The sequence below is a fragment of the Lemur catta genome, chromosome 7, assembly GCF_020740605.2.
Source record: "Lemur catta isolate mLemCat1 chromosome 7, mLemCat1.pri, whole genome shotgun sequence".
Taxonomy (NCBI): Eukaryota; Metazoa; Chordata; class Mammalia; order Primates; family Lemuridae; genus Lemur; species Lemur catta.
Genome location: NC_059134.1, coordinates 60,366,270 through 60,384,458, shown reverse-complemented (window position 1 = coordinate 60,384,458; position 18,189 = coordinate 60,366,270). Strand labels below are relative to the sequence as shown.

Genomic DNA, 18,189 nt, shown 5'->3' with positions numbered 1-18,189 from the left:
TTCATCACTCTTATTAACCAATAATTTGTAAAGCAACTTCTTCCTGTTCTCTGTAAGTTCCTATTTATATTTGAAAGACTCATGACTTCTTAAAAAAGACAGTTTAGTGTGAGGGCTAAGAAAGGTCCTTTGCATCTTCAACCCCAGGCAATAACTGGCTCTGCTACCTACCCTCCTCTCCCTGACTGGAAGGAAAATACAATCTCTAGAACAAAAGGTCAGAAAGATAGCAAGGAAGAATTTAGGCACTATCCCACCTCAAGCATGTATTTATTGGATAAACTGTCTAGCAGTTTCCAAATGCTCTGTAGACTCCTTTCCTCCCACACCCGCCCAGGTTCCTCAACTATACTTCTTCAAGTAGAGCAGCTCTACTTTTGTTGAGTTTTAAATATTGGAAACATATTCTTTTTTTCAATAAAAATGACTCAATTATGTAGTGGACATCTATGAATTTTGTTGATTTAAACTATTTCCCCACCTCCTAAACCTTTATTCCTATAAATGCACCTTGATCTTCTTCCCTTAGGGCAGTGGTCCCCAACCTTTTTGGCACCAGGGACCGGTTTCATGGAAGATAATTTTTCCATAGACCAGGGGTGGGGAATTGGGATGATTCAAGTGCATTACATTTATTGTGCACTTTATTTCTATTATTATTACATTGTATTACATTCTCTCACTTGCCTGCGGGTCACCTCCAGCTGTGTAGCCTGGTTCCTAACAGGCCATGGCTCAGTACTGTGGCCCAGTACCAGTCCATGGCCCAAGGCTTGGGGACCGCAGCCTTAGGGAACCACCCGTTTGCTGCTCTCAGTCTACATGGTTCCAGGGAAGCTGACCCTGATCCCTGGATTCCATAAGTAGAATGTAACTATTAGCCAATGAAACACCAGCATTTTCCTGGCCACAGTGATTACTTTAGGGTGGGCACATGACCCAAGCCAAAATCATACCCAGGACTGCCAGCACCACTGAGTAAGAAGTATTATCTTTCAATAGCAGTAGAACTACCACTATTATGTCTTTCAGTTAGCTGATAGAATTCTTATCCAAATCTGGTATCTTTCTTTGCCATTACATGGGAGGAGCCTGCCTAATAATGACAGCAAAACAAAGAAATGCAGAGCCAAGGGGGACAGAGTAGGTCCTGACATCCTTTAACTCCCTGTATCTAGCTGTGTCTAAACTACTTCTAGGCTTTTTAGTTATTTCAGTTAATAAAGTCCCTCTCCTGCTTAAGTCTGTCTGAGCTGTATTTCTGTCACCTGCAAAAGAGTCACAACAAATGCAAGATCATTCAGAAAAAAATCTGAAAATCAACCATGTAGTCAATAAACCTCAAACCTTTTCTGTGAATCACAGTCATAAGAAGAACCATTTAAAAAGTTCCCAGAAAACTTAGTCTTCTCCTTGATTCTCCATTACATTCCTAAATATGTATAGCATTTTACAGTTTCCAAATAATTTTCCAAATGATAACCTCAGCTAATCTTCAAAAACAAAACAACCCTGTGAAGTCAGCATTCACATTTTATAACCGAAGACATTCAAGCTCAGAGAGAAGTGACTAGCCTTAAGTAATCCAACTTGAAATCAAGGCTTCCGTCTCCAAATTATATATAGGTCATTAAATATGAAATGTCTGATTTTAAATCAAAAGTGCAGTTTATCATATCTCAAAGACACAGTACAATTAATCAAAATATGTGCCTAAACTATCAACACAGTTTTGCCACCTTAATGGTAGCTTATTTATGCCAGCAGCAAAGAAGCATGCAAAACAAGGGGTGAAATCATGAAAGGCATTTTCAATAGCTTATTGAGAATTGAATATTTTTCCTTGCAAGAAGTGGTCCAAGCCTGGAAGAAGTGGTAGTCAGTTAGTGCAAGGACGGTGTGGGGAATATGGTGGATGACAGAGTTTCCAAGTCTCCAGCTGCTGTAGTTTGAGCAGTGTTGTTTGTGCGACATGTGGTCGAGTGTTGTCTTGGAAGAGAATTGGCCTGTCTCTATTGACCAATCTCAGCTGCTTAATCACAAGTGTCCTCATGGTTTTCGTCCAACTGGTTGCGGTAGACATCTGCTGTAATCCACTGACCGGGTTTTATGAAGCTGTAGTGGATAATACCAGCACTGGACTACCAAACAGACACCCATAGCTTTTTTTGGTGAATATTCAGTTTTGGACTGTGTTTCAGCACTTCATCTTTATCCAAGCATTATGCCAAATGCTTGTGATTGTCAAAAAGAATCCATTTTTCATCACACGTAACAATATGCAGTAGAAATGGTTTGCCTTTATGTCATAACAGCAAAGAAAGGCAAGCTTCAAGACGATTTCTCTTCTGACACTCGTTTAATTCATGCAGTACCCATCTATCCAGTTTCTTTACCTTGCCCATTTGTTTCAAATGGTCCAATATTGTTGGAATAGTAATGTCAAACGTTGTTGCTCATTCACATGTAGGTGGAGATGGATTCGCTTCCACTACAGCTTTCAGCTCATCATTATCCACCTTGGTCTCAAGTTGCCCACGTGGCTCATTTTCAATATTAAAATCACCAGCATGAAACTTCTCAAACCATTGACATACTGTGTGTTCATTAGCCACATCCTTCCCAAATACTTCGTTAATATTCTGAGCTGTCTGCGCTACATTGGTTCCACTACAGAACTCATATGCAAAAATAACACAAATTTTTGACGTATCCATGGTTTCACAATTGCTCTAAAAAAATTGAAAGATAATCACAAGACAAATTGTACATTTGAAAGACTGAGGATGTACCTTCAGAATAAAAATAAAAAAACAAGAAGTATCAAAGTGAAATGTCAGAGATATCAACTGTCAAACTTAGTACTTAAAGAAATCGGACATTTCTTACCTAATAACCAAATCACTCTCTCTCTCTCTCTCTCTCTCTCCCCCCCCCCCCCCACTCATTACTGCTTTGCACAGTTCTCAGCAAGCCATACACATGGCTGAAAACCTGGCTGGGCTCAGTACAGACTTGCTACCTGACCCGTTCCCCTGACCCTGGCAGCTTTGCCTTGTTTCAATCAGGCCTTGCTTGGCCTGCTCACCTTCCTCACAGGTTGAGATACACACAAGCTCATGGCACAGCATCCCACTACATGTATGTGACTGTGTGTCACTTAACTGACTGGCAGCCCTGAAAGGCAGCAGCCTTCCTCCCAAAGTAGCCCCTAAACATATCATGTGATATGAACATTAAGTGGATAGGATCTGAGAAAAAAGAAATGTCTTCTAAGGTGCACCTATGGTGAAAAGCTGCACTTCAACCAACAGCTGCTAAAACATCTCCAAACTACCCTTTCATATCTATTGGGATGTGAACACCTAAAAACCATTACTGACTGGGAAAATCCCAACAGCATCCACTTAAGGGTTTAAAAACACATGAGACTCACAATACATACAAAAATTTACTGAAAATTGATCAATGACCTAAATATAAGCACTAAAACCATAAAACTCTTATGGGTAAAAAAAACATAGGGGTAAACTCATAAAACATAGGGGTAAATCTTCATATCCTTGGCTTTGATAATAGATTCCTAGATATAACACCAAAAGCAAGAGCAACAAAAGAAAAACAATAGATAAGCTGGACTCCATAAAAATGTAAAAAAAAAAATTTTAAACTATTGTGCAACAAAGGACATTATCAAGAAAGTGAAAAATCAATATATAGGATGGGAGAGAATATTTACAAATCATATATCCAAGAAGATATTCTAGAATCCAGAATATATAAAGAATTTTAATAACTCAACAACAAAAAGACAAATTACCTAAATTTAAATGGACAAACGACTTGAATGGACATTTCTCCAAAGAAGATATACATGTGGCCAACAAGCACATGAAAAGATGATCAACATCATTAGTCATTAGGGAAAGACAAATCAAACCACAATGAGATACCACTTCACACCTACTAGGATGGTTTTAATAAAAAACAAAACAAAAAAAATGAAAAATAGCAAGTGTTAGCAAAGATGTAAAGAAGCTGTACCCCCTTACACATTGCTGATGGGACTGTAAAACGGTAATAGAGTGGCTGTGGAAAAGTTTGGTGGTTCCCCCAAAACTTAAACATAGCATTACCATATGACCCCACAATTTCACTCCTAGGTATAACTCAAAAGAACTGAGAACAGCTACTCAAACAAATACATGAACAAGCATGTCCATAGCACAGCAGCACTATTCACAATAGCCAAAAGGTAGAAACACTCCAAGAGTCTATCAATAGATGAATGGATAAACAAAGTGTGGTATGTACATATATACATATTTCAGCCATAAAAAGGAATGAAAGTCCAGGTGTGGTGGCTCACACCTGTAATTCCAGCACTTTGGGAGGCTGAGACAGGAGGATTGCTTGAGGCCAGGTGTTTAAGACTACCCTGGGTGACATAATGAGACCCCATCTATACAAAAAACTTAAAAATTAGCCAGAAGAGGCCGGGCGCGGTGGCTCACACCTGTAATCCTAGCACTCTGGGAGGCAGAGGCAGGTGGATCGCTCAAGGTCAGGAGTTCGAGACCAGCCTGAGCGAGACCCCATCTCTACTAAAAATAGAAATATATTATCTGGACAACTAAAAATATATATAGAAAAAATCAGCCGGGCATGATGGCGCATGCCTGTAGTCCCAGCTACTCCGGAGGCCGAGGCAGTAGGATCGCTTAAGCCCAGGAGTTTGAGGTTGCTGTGAGCTAGGCTGACGCCACGGCACTCACTCTAGCCCGGGCAACAGAGTGAGACTCTGTCTCAAAAAAAAAAAAAAATTAGCCAGAAGAGGTGGCTCACACCTGTAGTCTTAGCTACTCGGGAGGCTGAGGGAGGACGATCACTTGACCCCAGGAGTTCAAGGTCACAGTGTGCTATGATCACACCATAGCACTCCAGCCTGGGTGACAGAGCAAGACTCTGTCTCTTTAAAAAAAAAAAAAAAAAGGAATGAAGTTTACTGGTGGATACTACAAGATGGATGAACCTTGAAAACATTATTCTAAGTGAAATAAGCCAAACACAAAAGGACAATATTGTTATGATTACACTTAAATGAAATATCTAGAATAGGCAAATTCATGAGGACAGAAAGTAGATTAGAGATTAACAAGGGCTGGGTGAATGGAGAATAGGGAACTATTGCTTAATAATTACTGAGTTTCTGTTTGGGGTGATGAAAAGTTTTGGAAATAGTGATGATGGCTGCACAACACTGTGAACGTTAATTATGGCTACTGAATTATATAGTTATAAATAATTAAAATGGTAAATTTTATGTTATATATATTTTACCACCAAAAAAAAAACTTTAAAAAGAAAGGAATGAAGTACTGACACATGTTACAATGTAGATGAAGCTCCAAAATATTATGCTAACTTAAAAAAGCCAGACAAAAAGGTCACATATAGTATTTTTTCGTTTATATGAAAATCCAGGCCAGGCGCAGTGGCTCATGCCTATAATCCCAGCACTTTGGGAGGCTGAGGCCAGAGGATCACGGGAGCCCAGGAGTTCAGGGCTGCAGTGAGCTATGATTGTGCCACTGCACTCCTGCTTGAGCAACAAAGACCCTGTCTCAAAAATAAATAAATAAATATAAATATAAATACACACACACACAGTTTAAAAAAGAAAGAAATATCCAGAAGAGGTAAATCCTATTGGTGGCTGCCAGGGGAAGTGGGAAATGGGGAGAAACTTCTTAATGGGTAAGGGTTTTCCTTTGGAATGATGGAAATGTTTTGAAACTTGATAGAGGTGGTGGTTGTACAACCTTGTGAATATATTACATGCCACTGAATTGTTTGATCAAAAATGATTAATTTTATGTGAATTTCATCTCAATAAAATTTTTTTAAGTATGTAAGAGAATTCAGGAATCATCTAGACATCAGGAATTAGGGCTTAGAAGCAAGGCAAGGCAAGAAGTGGTCAGGAACTCAGTGAATAGTTTGAGAGATACCCAGGAACAGCAGCAAGAAGCAACTTCATACTGCAGCAACCTGATGCCTCACTGTACTGGTTAGGGTACAGGTAAAGCTGCTGTAACCAAGAGACCCTCAAATACAGTAGATTAAACCAAAAAGAAGTTTATTTCTCGCTCATATAATAGATTAACTGTGAGCAGTCTCAACTGAGAGTGGAACTTTGCCATCCTCACTCAACATGAGGCTTCCAGCTCTGGGATCAAAACAGGTGTTGTAGCTCTCACCATCTCCCAGCCAGCAGGAAGGAGAAAAGTGTGAGAGAAGCACTACATACTCTTTCTAAGGACATGACCTAGAAGTGGTACATACACCACTTCCACTTAGATCCCTCTGGTTAGAACTTAGACATGTGGCCACACTTAGTAGCAAAGGAAGCTGGGTAGTTATGCATTCTGCTAAAAATCAGGTGTTCTATCATTAAAGAAAGCATGAGAGAGTTGATATGGGCAAAGACAACTAATAGTCTCTTTCGTATTCATCTCAGATATTTTTTATCTTTTGTTCTGTTAACCAAAGAATTTATTCCCAAGTCCAGCTACCCTGAGGTTTGCAGTTTTTGTTCAGTGGAGCCTGCTGGCTAGCTTGGGAAAAAAGAAAAGAAAAATACGACAGTTATGGAAAGATGCCCTCTGTTAGCCTCACTACACTGAACAATACCAACAGAGCCTATTTATTTGCCTTTTGTGACTATTTATGGTAGGAATAAAGTTGCTCTAAAAAAAAAGTGAGAGCTGTCTTTGCAATACCAGCCAAGGAGTACAGAAAAAAACAAACCAGAATTTCTATCTTTAAAAAACTTCCAATCTTGTGTGGCAATGACACACAAAGCAATGATCACAATGCAGCAAGATAATTAACAGAATGACATATAAAGTATAGTAGGAGAATAACAGTGGGATAGACTGCCTGCTTACAGGCAGAGAGGCCAGAGAATGCTCAAAAAAGTGGTGATACTGGAGCTGAGTATTGAAAGATGAGGAGTTTACCAGACAGAAAATGGTAGGAAGACATTCCAAGCAAAATGGAGAAAGAATGAATAAAAGATATTTGTTGAAAAGACAATATACAGAACCCAGATCATGGAATGCCATGAACACCAGACTGAGAATCTTGGATTTTATAATCTGTGAGGAATGAGAAAGCAACACAGATTTCTGAGCAGGGGTGGGCCATGGTTAGATCAACTTGTTAGAAAGATGATTCCAGCAGCCAACTAGAAAAATGAATAAGCAGAGGACATGCCTTGGACTCTCATCCTTGCTGCTATGCCTAGTGCTACCCTTAACTCCCCAATGCCACCACCAGTAACCCAGGCCCTGGCAAAAGGAAGGCAGTAAAACAATCCCAGGCCAAGCCTTACAAAGACTCAGGCAGGACAAGGTTCTTAGATTTGTTTGGTTTTGATGTTAATCTGTTTTTATTGAGGTGAAATTCGTATGACATAAAGTTAACCATTTTAAAGTGAACAATTCAGTGGCATTTTAGTACATTCACAGCGCTGTGCATCCACCAAGATTCTCAGTTTTTGACAAGGTTTAGGAAAGCTTCTGTTCATTTCACTGAGGTCAGGCTTCATCCAGTCCTCAGGCATCTCTACTTAGACTGATATGCCAGATACTTTTGGCTTTCAGCAAACATCTGCCTAGGGTCCCTAGACTGCCATACTCTTTTCTAACTTTTCCTGATCTCCACTCCCCTAGGAACACAGGTCATTATGACCAGGAGCAAATTTGACCATGTCTATCCCTTATTTAAAACTTTTCAATGGTTCTGCATTGTCAAAAGAATAAAGTCTCAAATCCTCAATGAGACAGACAAGGCTCTCTATAATCTGGCATCCATTTGTTTCCCTAGCCCCATCTCCCAAACATATTGCCCTAAAATTCTTTCCTCTCATTTTCCTTCCCTTCCTACTCATGGCTGCTCAAACATGCTATTTTTTTTTCCTCTTACCCTAAAAATGATATTGTCTCCTCATACACTTTTCCCACAGGCTTATCTTACCCTGGGGAAAGTTCTCATCATATTTTCATTATTCCCTGGAAACAACTCTAATCCCAGTTTCATTTCACCCTGGGGAGCACTCTGGGTGCTCACTATTCACTATTTCCATGCTTCACTATTCTCTGGACATGTCATTGAACATACAATGCCACCAGATGATTTTTTCCACCTCTTACTATTCTACTTCTGTCATGTTACTGAGAACAGCCTTACCCTGAATATATCTGCTTCTGCTCCCTCTGTTTGGGTCTCTTATAAGCTATAAGCCCAGGGCTTCCCCAGGCCTCTCACAACAAAGTCACTGGTACCTGGGACTTAGGAGAGAGATATACTATTCCCAGTTGGCTGGAAGGTTGGATCCTGATCAGGATCTTATTCTCCCTCACCTTCTTTCTGATAGAACCTATGAAATGACATACATCTATTAAGATGCCATTTGAAGCCAGCCTCTTTTTATCCTAGAGATATCACTGACCCCAGTTTCATCTTACTTTGGAAATAGCTCTGGCCTTGGCCTTCCCAGTCATCATACCACAGAGAAAGTCATACACCAGTATACCCTGGGAATGATTTGCACTCAAGGCTTGGCTAATATTAAACTCTGGAAAGAAAAGCAACATGAAGCACTTGTCCCAAAGTGACCCTAATACTATCTCAAATGAGGGAAAGAAGGTCTCTCTCTGGTGGGGAGAGAAAAATTTCCAAATCATCATAAAACTCCCCTGTGTATACAAGCCAGATGTGTTTCAAATGGTGCACAGGAAGATCTCAAAGAACTTCTTCCAGGTGTGTTTTAGGTTTCCACATACAGCAGAGTCACAAATATCCAAGTGAATGAATGAGCCATGTCTGTCTTCTGGTTTCTAGGATGTGGTTTACATACTCCATTCAGCAGCAAAACAATAATATTTAGACACCATCCTTCTATAACATCTTATTTGAGCTTGGCAATGTACTAAGCTGAACAGACCTAGGCTTTAAACTTTCTAGCCATTTGCAAAATAGGAGTAATAGTGGTAACCTTCAGGATTGTTGTGGAGAAAAGTAAACAAATATATATAAAGCATTGAGAAATATACATGGCCCAAAGTAGGTTTTTCATTCATTCAACAAATATTAACTAAGTATATGCTATGTGCTAGTGAGTATTCTAGGCACTGAGGATTTAGCAATGGACAAAAATCCCTGCTCTTATGGAACTAACAAGGGGTCGGGGGCAAGACGGAAAGCCTGACAAATAAATATGTCAGATAAACGCTGTGGTGATAAATGCTGTGGAAAAAAATTGAGAGAGAGGTTGTGGTGTGCTGAGGGGGAGAGGTTGCTATTTTTAAATAGAATGATTGGAGAAGGCCTCACTGAGTTGACATTTGACCTAAAGATCTGAAGGAAATAAGGCAATGAGCCAAGCAGAAAGTTAGGGAAAGAAGGAAGAACAAACGCTAAGGCCCTGAGGCAAGAGTATTTCTCTCTACTTCAAAGACTAGTGAGAAAGCCAATGGGGCAGGATGAGCAGGTGGAGAGAAGGTAAGACAAGGAAATGGGAGCCAAGTCACACATGACCTTGTAAGACCACTCTAAGGACTTTAGCTTTTTCTCTGAGAGATTTGTAAAGCCACTGAATTATTTTGAACAGAAGAGCTAAATGATTTGGAATTATGTTTTGAAATGATCACTCTGGCTGCTTGATTAGAACAAACTGCACACAGGCAACAGCAAAAGCGGGGCACCAGTTAAGAGGCTATTATCTGGCCAGGGAAGAGGTGATGGTAGCTCAGATCAGGGTGGCAGGAATATAAGTAAGGCTAAGTGTCTGAATTTTGGATACGCGTTAAAGGTAGAACCAACAGAATTTACCTAAGTGTGAACTTGTTAAGTTTCAAATGCCTATTAGATATCCAAAATGTCAATTAAGAGGTTAGATATACAAGTCTAAAATTCAGGGGAGAAAATCTGAGCTGGAAACACAAATTTGAGTTGTCAATAAATAGATGATAATTAACACTATGAAACAGGCCTTTAAGTGCCATGAGACACTCAATAAATGAAGTCCCCAGTGAAAAATAACTGCTATTATGGCCCTTATTTTTCTTAAGGTGTTAGATATTCTCACCAATTCTTAAACTTCAGTGCCCAATGTTTAAACCCATTCCCACCCCTCAAAAAAATATGACTTTCTGTTCTTGCATCCTTCCTCACTCTCTTCCTTCCTTTCAAATTTTCAATTAAAATATCAGATAAATGAAGGCACTGTGATAAAGGTACCAATTTTAGAGTTAGACAGACTTGGGTTTGAATCCTCCCTCTTAGCCGTTTACTAGTTCTGTGACCTTTTAGCCTCATTTTCTTACCCATAAGATGGGACTAATAGTACCTATCTTGTAGGATTGTTATCGTACAGATGATAATGCATACGTTTCACTCATTTGTTCAACAAATACTTACTGAGCACCCATTACACACCCAGTGCTGTGTTCAGCACTAGGGCTACAGCAGTGAACAGGCACAGGTACTGTCTTCAAGGAGCTTACAGCCTAAAGGACCATTGTATTTCCAAAGCACCTAGACAAAATTTTAAAATTAAAAAAATCATCTAAATAAAATAAAAAATAAATTATATAAAGAGTCTCTCATAACACCAACAAATGTGTAGGGGCCAAATAAGTGACAGTATTATTTTATAATTAAAATATCATAAGCCCTCATAGAACAATACATTTTTAGAATTGGAGAGATCTTAGAAACCAAAAGGTCCAATTCCCTCATTTAACAGATGAGCAGATTAACCGGTTCCATAATAAACTTTTCAGAACACCTATTCAGTCAGGCCATGTGCCAGGAGCTCAAGATACAGGGAGGAGTAAAATACAGTCCCTATCTTATGTCAAGTAAATATGCAAAGGAAAGTGACTTGCCTGAGGTAATCTAGTTGATCACTTAAATTGGAAATCATGTCTTCTCATTCTCAATGTTTTGCTCTTTCCACTGAACCAAAATTATTCAATGCAAATAAAAATACTTATCCAGAAGAAACCTGCCACATGCTCTGTGCCAAAGAGAGTGCCATTCTACAGCTCAGCATTTCCTCACAAGCAGTCAAAAAGAATAAGCCCCTCCGGGCATGGAGGTTGATCTTTTTTTTCTCTGTAAACAGTCCACAATAGGCAGTAGCTGGGACCTCAGAGGCCCTGGTAAGATGTTACAGAAAGATGGAGAAAAATAAAATGAAAGGCTGTGATCACCAAAGCCACTGGCTAAACAGAAAAAAGGCAGAGCAAGATCAGACCAAGACCTTCCTCCCTCATCCCAGAGATTAAGTCATGTTCCCTCCAGGCTAACACCAATTCTTGGCCATCCATCCCTGCCCCCTTCAAAGTCCCAGTTCAGAGTCTCATTATTGAGCTCCTAATGGAAAAGATAGCACTGGGAAGTAGAAAGGATACATGCTGGAGTTCTGCAGACCTGGCTGAAACTTTGGCTCCACCACTAACTAGTCATATGTTTCTTAACTCATCTGGTTCTGCATCTGGAAAATGGTGACAGTACTTACTTCTGGGAGTTGTGGTGGGCATTAGAGATGTGTCTAATGTGTCCAGATGTATCTAGAAAAATTCCTGGCATGCAGAGACTACTCAATAAACAGTGCTATGATTTCTTATTAATGACAACGTCTCCCTTGTGTACCTCACACTTTAGTGACTGCAGGCTGCAGCAGAGCAGCACAGCTTAAGACTCCTACAATAATATGGAGTATTCAGAGGGATGTGGTACCTTCACTGGCAATATTTCTCAACCTCCTCTCCCCTTAACCCATACCAGCTAAGGTCTGCACTCCAATCCCCCAACTCCAGGCCCCCAAAATCTTTGAACCTGCCTCCCCGCCTCCTCTTCAAAACATCACTCTCTTTCCTTCCTTCCTTTACCATTATATTTCTCAGAAGTGAAGCCTTATGTTGCCTTCAAATGCTTGCCTCATACTCAGTCCCTAAGCCACAGCAATCTAGCTTCTGTCCCCACGCATCCACTGAAAGTGCTGTCACCAAGGTCACCAATGACTCAGTAGCTTCTCAGGGCTCGCCCTACTTGTTCTCTGCTGCAGTAGACACTTGTTTTCTTTCAGAAACTCTTCTCATTCCTGGCCTCCCAGACAGTACTTTCTCCTACTTCTCTAATTGTTCCTCCTCAGGTTCCCTCTCTAATTTTTCGGCCTACAGATATCATCAGAGTTCCTCTGGGCTCTATCCTCAACCTCCTTCCTTTCCCCATTTTATAAATTTTACTCGGGTGATCCATCTACTTCCATGGTTTCCACTATCATTTAGATGCCGTCATTCCCATATCTATATTCCAACCTCTCTCAGAAGCTCCAACACTCATATCTTCTTCCCCAATACCAGATATTTTCTTCTGGATGTCACCCATAATCATCTCAAAACCAACATTAACTTCCCCAAACCAGCTCTCTCTCTTGTATTACACATGTTAATAGCACCACAGTAATGCCCAGCTGCCCAATACCTCTTTCACCCTTCAGTCACAAACTTTAAGTCAACCCCCAAGACCACTGCCCTGTTCCAGCCTCCTCATCTGCTACTGCAAATCTTCCAGCTGGCTTCCCTGCCTCTAGTTTTATTAATACTTGATCCATCCTAAGCACAGACCTGAAAGAGATCTTTCTAAAAAACCACTCTGATCAAGTTGCTCCCCATCTTAAATATCTACAGTAAAGCTCAACTCCAATAGGATTTAAGCTCTTTACCATGAAATACAAGGTTATTCAGGATCTGGCCCTTCCCACACATCCAGCTTCACCTGGTGCCACTCCATCTAAGCAGCCCAACGCTCCGGTTCAAAGGACAACTCATCATTCCCTGAATATCTCATACACTTCCACACCCACATTGCCCAAAATGTGTTCCAGGGCCATCTCTGCCTGGCACTTTTGGTCATCCCTAGACAACAGCATCTTTTATACCTTCCCTGACTCTCTCTTGTTAAGCATTTAGATCCACTCTTCCTTCCTCCCTCCCTTCCTTCCTTCTTTCCTTCCTTCCTTCCTTCTTTCCTTCCTTCCTTCCTCTCCCAGTACATTTTCTATGTTCCTCTGCTCCAGCACTTGTGACACTATACTGAATATACTTGCTGATGTGCGTCCCAGTAACCTATGAGTTGTTCATGGACAGAGACTATGTCTTTCACATCTCTTCACCCCAGCCCACTTGCCCAACCTCTCAAGATGAAAAACCAGACTACCACTCCTAACAGGAGATACTCCCCCTATATCAGGAGAGGAAACTCTAAATGGCAACAGGAAGTCTCAGTAGGTTCAACTTCCCCTCTTGCAAACGCTTCCAGATGCTGCTTGGACATTGATCCCACAAGAGCTATTTCTGACCTGATTCCTGGGGCCCCTCAGCCTAGAACAGCCTGTTCAATAGAGAGACGAGAGTTTCCTTAAGATTAAAATTCTTTGGAAAATAATTTCTACAATAATCTGAGATTATAGGTAGGACTGGCAACTACCAGATCCATCTCAGGAAGTAATCTGTAAAATAATTCCAAGACCTTTATACACCTTTAAAAGCAACTGGGATGATTATTACAACAGCCTGTGGCTGGTCTTCTTGCCTTCAATTCACCCCTTGGGAAACTGCTCTACACCACACTACTTACAGGAAGTTACTTCACTAGGCAGACATCTATAATGGCTTCTGGCTGCCTAAAACTGTATATAGCATGGTGATTAAGAGCAAGGACTCTGAAAACATTGCCTGGGCCTGAATCCCAACTCCACCACTTATCACTCATGTGAGTTTGGGCAAGTTAAAGTTCTCTGTGCCTCAGCTTTCTTATCTGTAAAACAGGAAAATAATAGTAGCTACCCTCATAGGGTTGATATAAGGATTAAATAAACAAATACTAAATAAGCTACTAATAAGGATTAAATAAGTTTAGCATTAAAAATGCTAAGAATAGTGTGTGGCATATGGTAAGAACCAGTAAATTACATGTAAACATATTCAGGTTCCAAGTCCCTCTGTCATTCATAGCTTGAAATGTGAACTGTTGTCTTGTCCCATTTCACATTGCACAATCTAGCAGCTCCCAATCCTTTTAACTTTTGACTTCATCATTGATGATCCTTTACCTCTACCCACAACACTAATATCATCTGCCCAGATCCTCCCTTGGTCCTTAGTTCCAAATTCTCCCTCCTGCAATGCTACTTTCAGATGCCCAGGAATTAACTCCTTCAGCAGTGTCCCATAGGTGGTGCCATGCCTAAGAGCACTACAGGATACCACCTTCTACCAAGCATTCTATTCTCTATGCTCACTTCCACCTGCACTCAGGTCATTTTCACAATCCAAATGCCTCTCTGAGCTTCTGCAGTATATAAACTTTAAACAGTTTTAGGGACTAGTTAAGTCACATCATCTCCAGGAAGCCTACTAGACTACAATGACTCATACAAATGTTTGCCTTCCCTTAACTACTAAAGTCTTAAACTGTAACTTATATTTCAACACTCATATCATCTAGATTAAGTTTCATGAGGCAGTGTCTGCTTTTCCATCACTATATCCCCATTACCCTAGAACAATGACTGTATCATAGTAAATGTTTAATAAATATTCATTGAATGCAATCAATCTAATTCAACCTCCTCATCTTTAAATGATAAAACCAAGGTTCAGGACGGGCGCAGTGGCTCACGCCTGTAATCCTAGCACTCTGGGAGGCCAAGGCGGGTGGATCGCTCGAGGTCAGGAGTTCGAGACCAGCCTGAGCAAGAGCGAGACCTCGTCTCTACTAAAAAAAATAGAAAGAAATTATCTGGCCAACTAAAAATATATATAGAAAAAAAATTAGCCAGGCATGGTGGCGCATGCCTGTGGTCCCAGCTGCTCGGGAGGCTGAGGCAGTAGGATTGCTTAAGCCCAGGAGTTTGAGGTTGCTGTGAGCTAGGCTGATGCCACGGCACTCACTCTAGCCCGGGCAACAGAGTGAGACTCTGTCTCAAGAAAAAAAAAAAAAAAAACAAGGTTCAGAGAGTAGAAGTTTCTCACTCAAAGGCATATAACTGGTAAACAGCAGAGTGAGGACTGGAACCCAAAACTCCATGAGACCGAAATAGTGAATGCAATCCCCATCACCATCTGCTTCTGGGACAGCTGCAATTACCCAGGGAGCTTGCAGACAGACAGTTTCTTGATTGAATTGAGTGTTGTTTCCTCAAGGTAGGGCATTTGCTCCTCCTCCAGAAGCAGAAGGCTTAGGCTGACTACAGATGCTGAATTAGCTAAATCTCCTACCACCAAGTCTGGAACATAATCAGGGACTGGTGGTTTAACTAAAATCTCTAGCCTTCAGTATTAACATGAAGATAATCATATTATAAATCTCATAGGGCTGTTGTGAAGATTAAAATTAGATAATCTATGTTGAACATTTAGTAAAGTTACCTAACATATAATAAGCTCTCATTAAGTGTCTCATTTTCTTTTTGAAAATAAGGGGAGGTACCTTGCCAGACAAAGCCAGAGGTACCCTGCCAGACAAAGGACAGCTTGCCATACTACTTCTCCAAGCCATACTAACAGAAAAGCAGAGGGCCACATTGTGTTTACTTACCTAATTGTATTCCATGGAACATTGGTATCTTATGAAATGTCAATAGGTATTTTCTGAGGATAAAAAAAGATTCCATGACCAGAAAAATGCAGGAAACCCCACATACTTTTCCTTAGCATCTTAAAGGCTCCTTGCTTTTCCTAACTTGAACTCAAAGTTCTTTTATTGAGTAATAATACTTCTTGTTACTTCATGTGATACTGATGTTCTAAACAGAACTTACTTTAAAATGATGCACTATACAAATATATAAAGGTACTGTTATTCCACAGTTACCCAGAATAAACAAGACCCTAATGTAGTAGAGAATAACTGGACTACTAAAATTACATTACTTTCCCCATCACAATAAACTTGGAGGAAGGGGCCAGCCTATGCAATGAAGAGGTAGCAGAGGAAAGAGGGGCTTTTACTAGACATAGCATTGCCAGGGCCTGACCAGAGATGACTTTAGGGAACCCAAGCCATACTGGATTGCCACCACATACAGTCACTTGACAGCTGTCCTCCTGAAAACAATCATCTTAGTAGTTTTCACTTGGACAGAATCTTAGGCCTGAAAGGAATACTTTGAAATTACTTGAGACAAAACCTCCCCACTTTATTGCCAATATCAGGCCCTAAAAGAGCCTAGCTTCATTTGTCCCCACTTGAGCTGGATATCAGAGAAACACAGGTTAAACAATGATAATTATGGTTAACACTTAATGAGAGCTTAATATGTGTCAAGCAATCTGCTAAATGTTCAATATAGATTATTTCACCTTAATCTTCACAACAGCCATTTGATTATATGAGCTTGATTATATGTTTACTTCCATGTTATAGGTGAGGAAGTAGGCTCAGAGAGGTTAAGTAACTTGCCCAAAGTATTATATTTTAATAGCTAACATATAGTATTATAGTGATGGGACCCAGGCAGGCTGACCCTAGGGCCTCTGCTCTTTATCACTAGACTACATGAGGTACCACTCTTTCTAGGAAGCCTTACCTGACAACTTCCCCTACCACCAATGATTAGAGGGCTCCCCAAGCCCCTACTGCCCCATCCCTCTATCTATCCCTATGCCCCCATGCCCTCTATCATAGCAGTGAGCATCACCAAATTATGAGCTCCACAAGGGCAGAAATTACTAAATCTTATGCTTCCTTGTATCCCCTGTACCTAGTGTTGCATCTGGAACTCAATCAAGATGTTTTAGAATAAACTAGCAAGGAATATAGTATAATGATAGAAAGACACAGGCTTTGAAGTCAAATAGACATAGATCTGAATCCAGGCTCTGCCACTTCTTATATCTGTGATCTTAAGTCAATTAACCACTCTGAGACTCAGCTTCCCCATCATCAAAATAGAGTTTAAAATATTTTACCACATAATGTTGGGAGAAAACTAAGCTAAGCACCTTATACAGTTCCTGGTACACAAAAGTAACTCGATTTTATTTACCATTCTTCTCCTTTTCCTTTGTCCTACAGATACTGGTAGAAAGACCATTAATCTGGGACTCCAGAGTCTAATTAGCTATAATCTTAAGCACTTCTCCTTTCTAAGCTTAACTCACAGGACTGTTGGTTCAAAACAAATTAAATAAAACGTGCTTGAGTGACTAAAAAGTACTACACAGATGGAAGGAATTTTTGTCAATCTGGCTTTTAAAATCAGCCCTGAACCACATTGCAAAGAAGTGTCTTGAAGCTCAAGGAAGACGACTAATCTCCCAGAGATCTAAAAGCTATAAAGAGAAAGAGTATTTGCACTGTCACTAGCAGAAGGAGCCAATCCCACCAAGGAGCTGAGGTAAGACACTGCCAAGTAGCTTTGCTCCAGGAGTCCCTAGCTGATTAAGGCCTTGCTCCCCTGCCCTGTCTGCCTGTGACCTCTGCTAAGGCTAGAGAACACCAAGTGCTCCACAGCAGCTCTTCTCTTAGCCAGAGTGACATAAGGTGTTGCTGGCCAAGGATCAGCCAAAGCTATTGCTAAGAGGTTCCTGCCCTTGGCCTTCCTTAGAACAGAGGCCAAAACAAGAAGCCCTTTGCAGCTTATCCTGAGGTTATCCTAGGAATCAGCCCTAAACACAGCTACCAGGATCGTGGGCCTGGGACATGTCAGATGTGATACAACTGAAGCCTGACTAGCCAGGCCTTTTGGATAGAACAAGGGAGCCCCCTTAGGCTGTAGGGGTAAGAAAAAGGGCCTGGCCCTCCCATGCTCAGCTAAAAGTGTCTAGTCTTAGATGCTCCCAAGGCCACTTTTCAGGCTCTTCGAGCTGCATAGGCCCCGGGGACTTAATCACTTCCTTTGCTCATTAAAGCAGAACTACTCCATCCCTTGGGGCTCCCTTTCCCAAGACTGACTCTAGGGTAAGACAGTCCATCCCTCTCCCCCTTCAAAAGTTTAAACCTATGGGCCCTTTTTGTTGTAAGAATTTAACTGTAGGGTTGGGAAAGAATGTAAGCCAAAAACAACAAATAAGAGGAAGTAAGAAAGGGTTTAAAACGTCTTAGAAGTTA

At 40.7% G+C, this 18,189-nt stretch overlaps 1 protein-coding gene across 3 annotated transcripts in view; it reads right to left on the bottom strand.

The window, feature by feature from the left end:
• Positions 1–18,189, bottom strand: part of STIM1 (stromal interaction molecule 1) — a 170,562-nt gene that overhangs the window by 116,566 nt on the left and 35,807 nt on the right. The window lies entirely within an intron of this gene.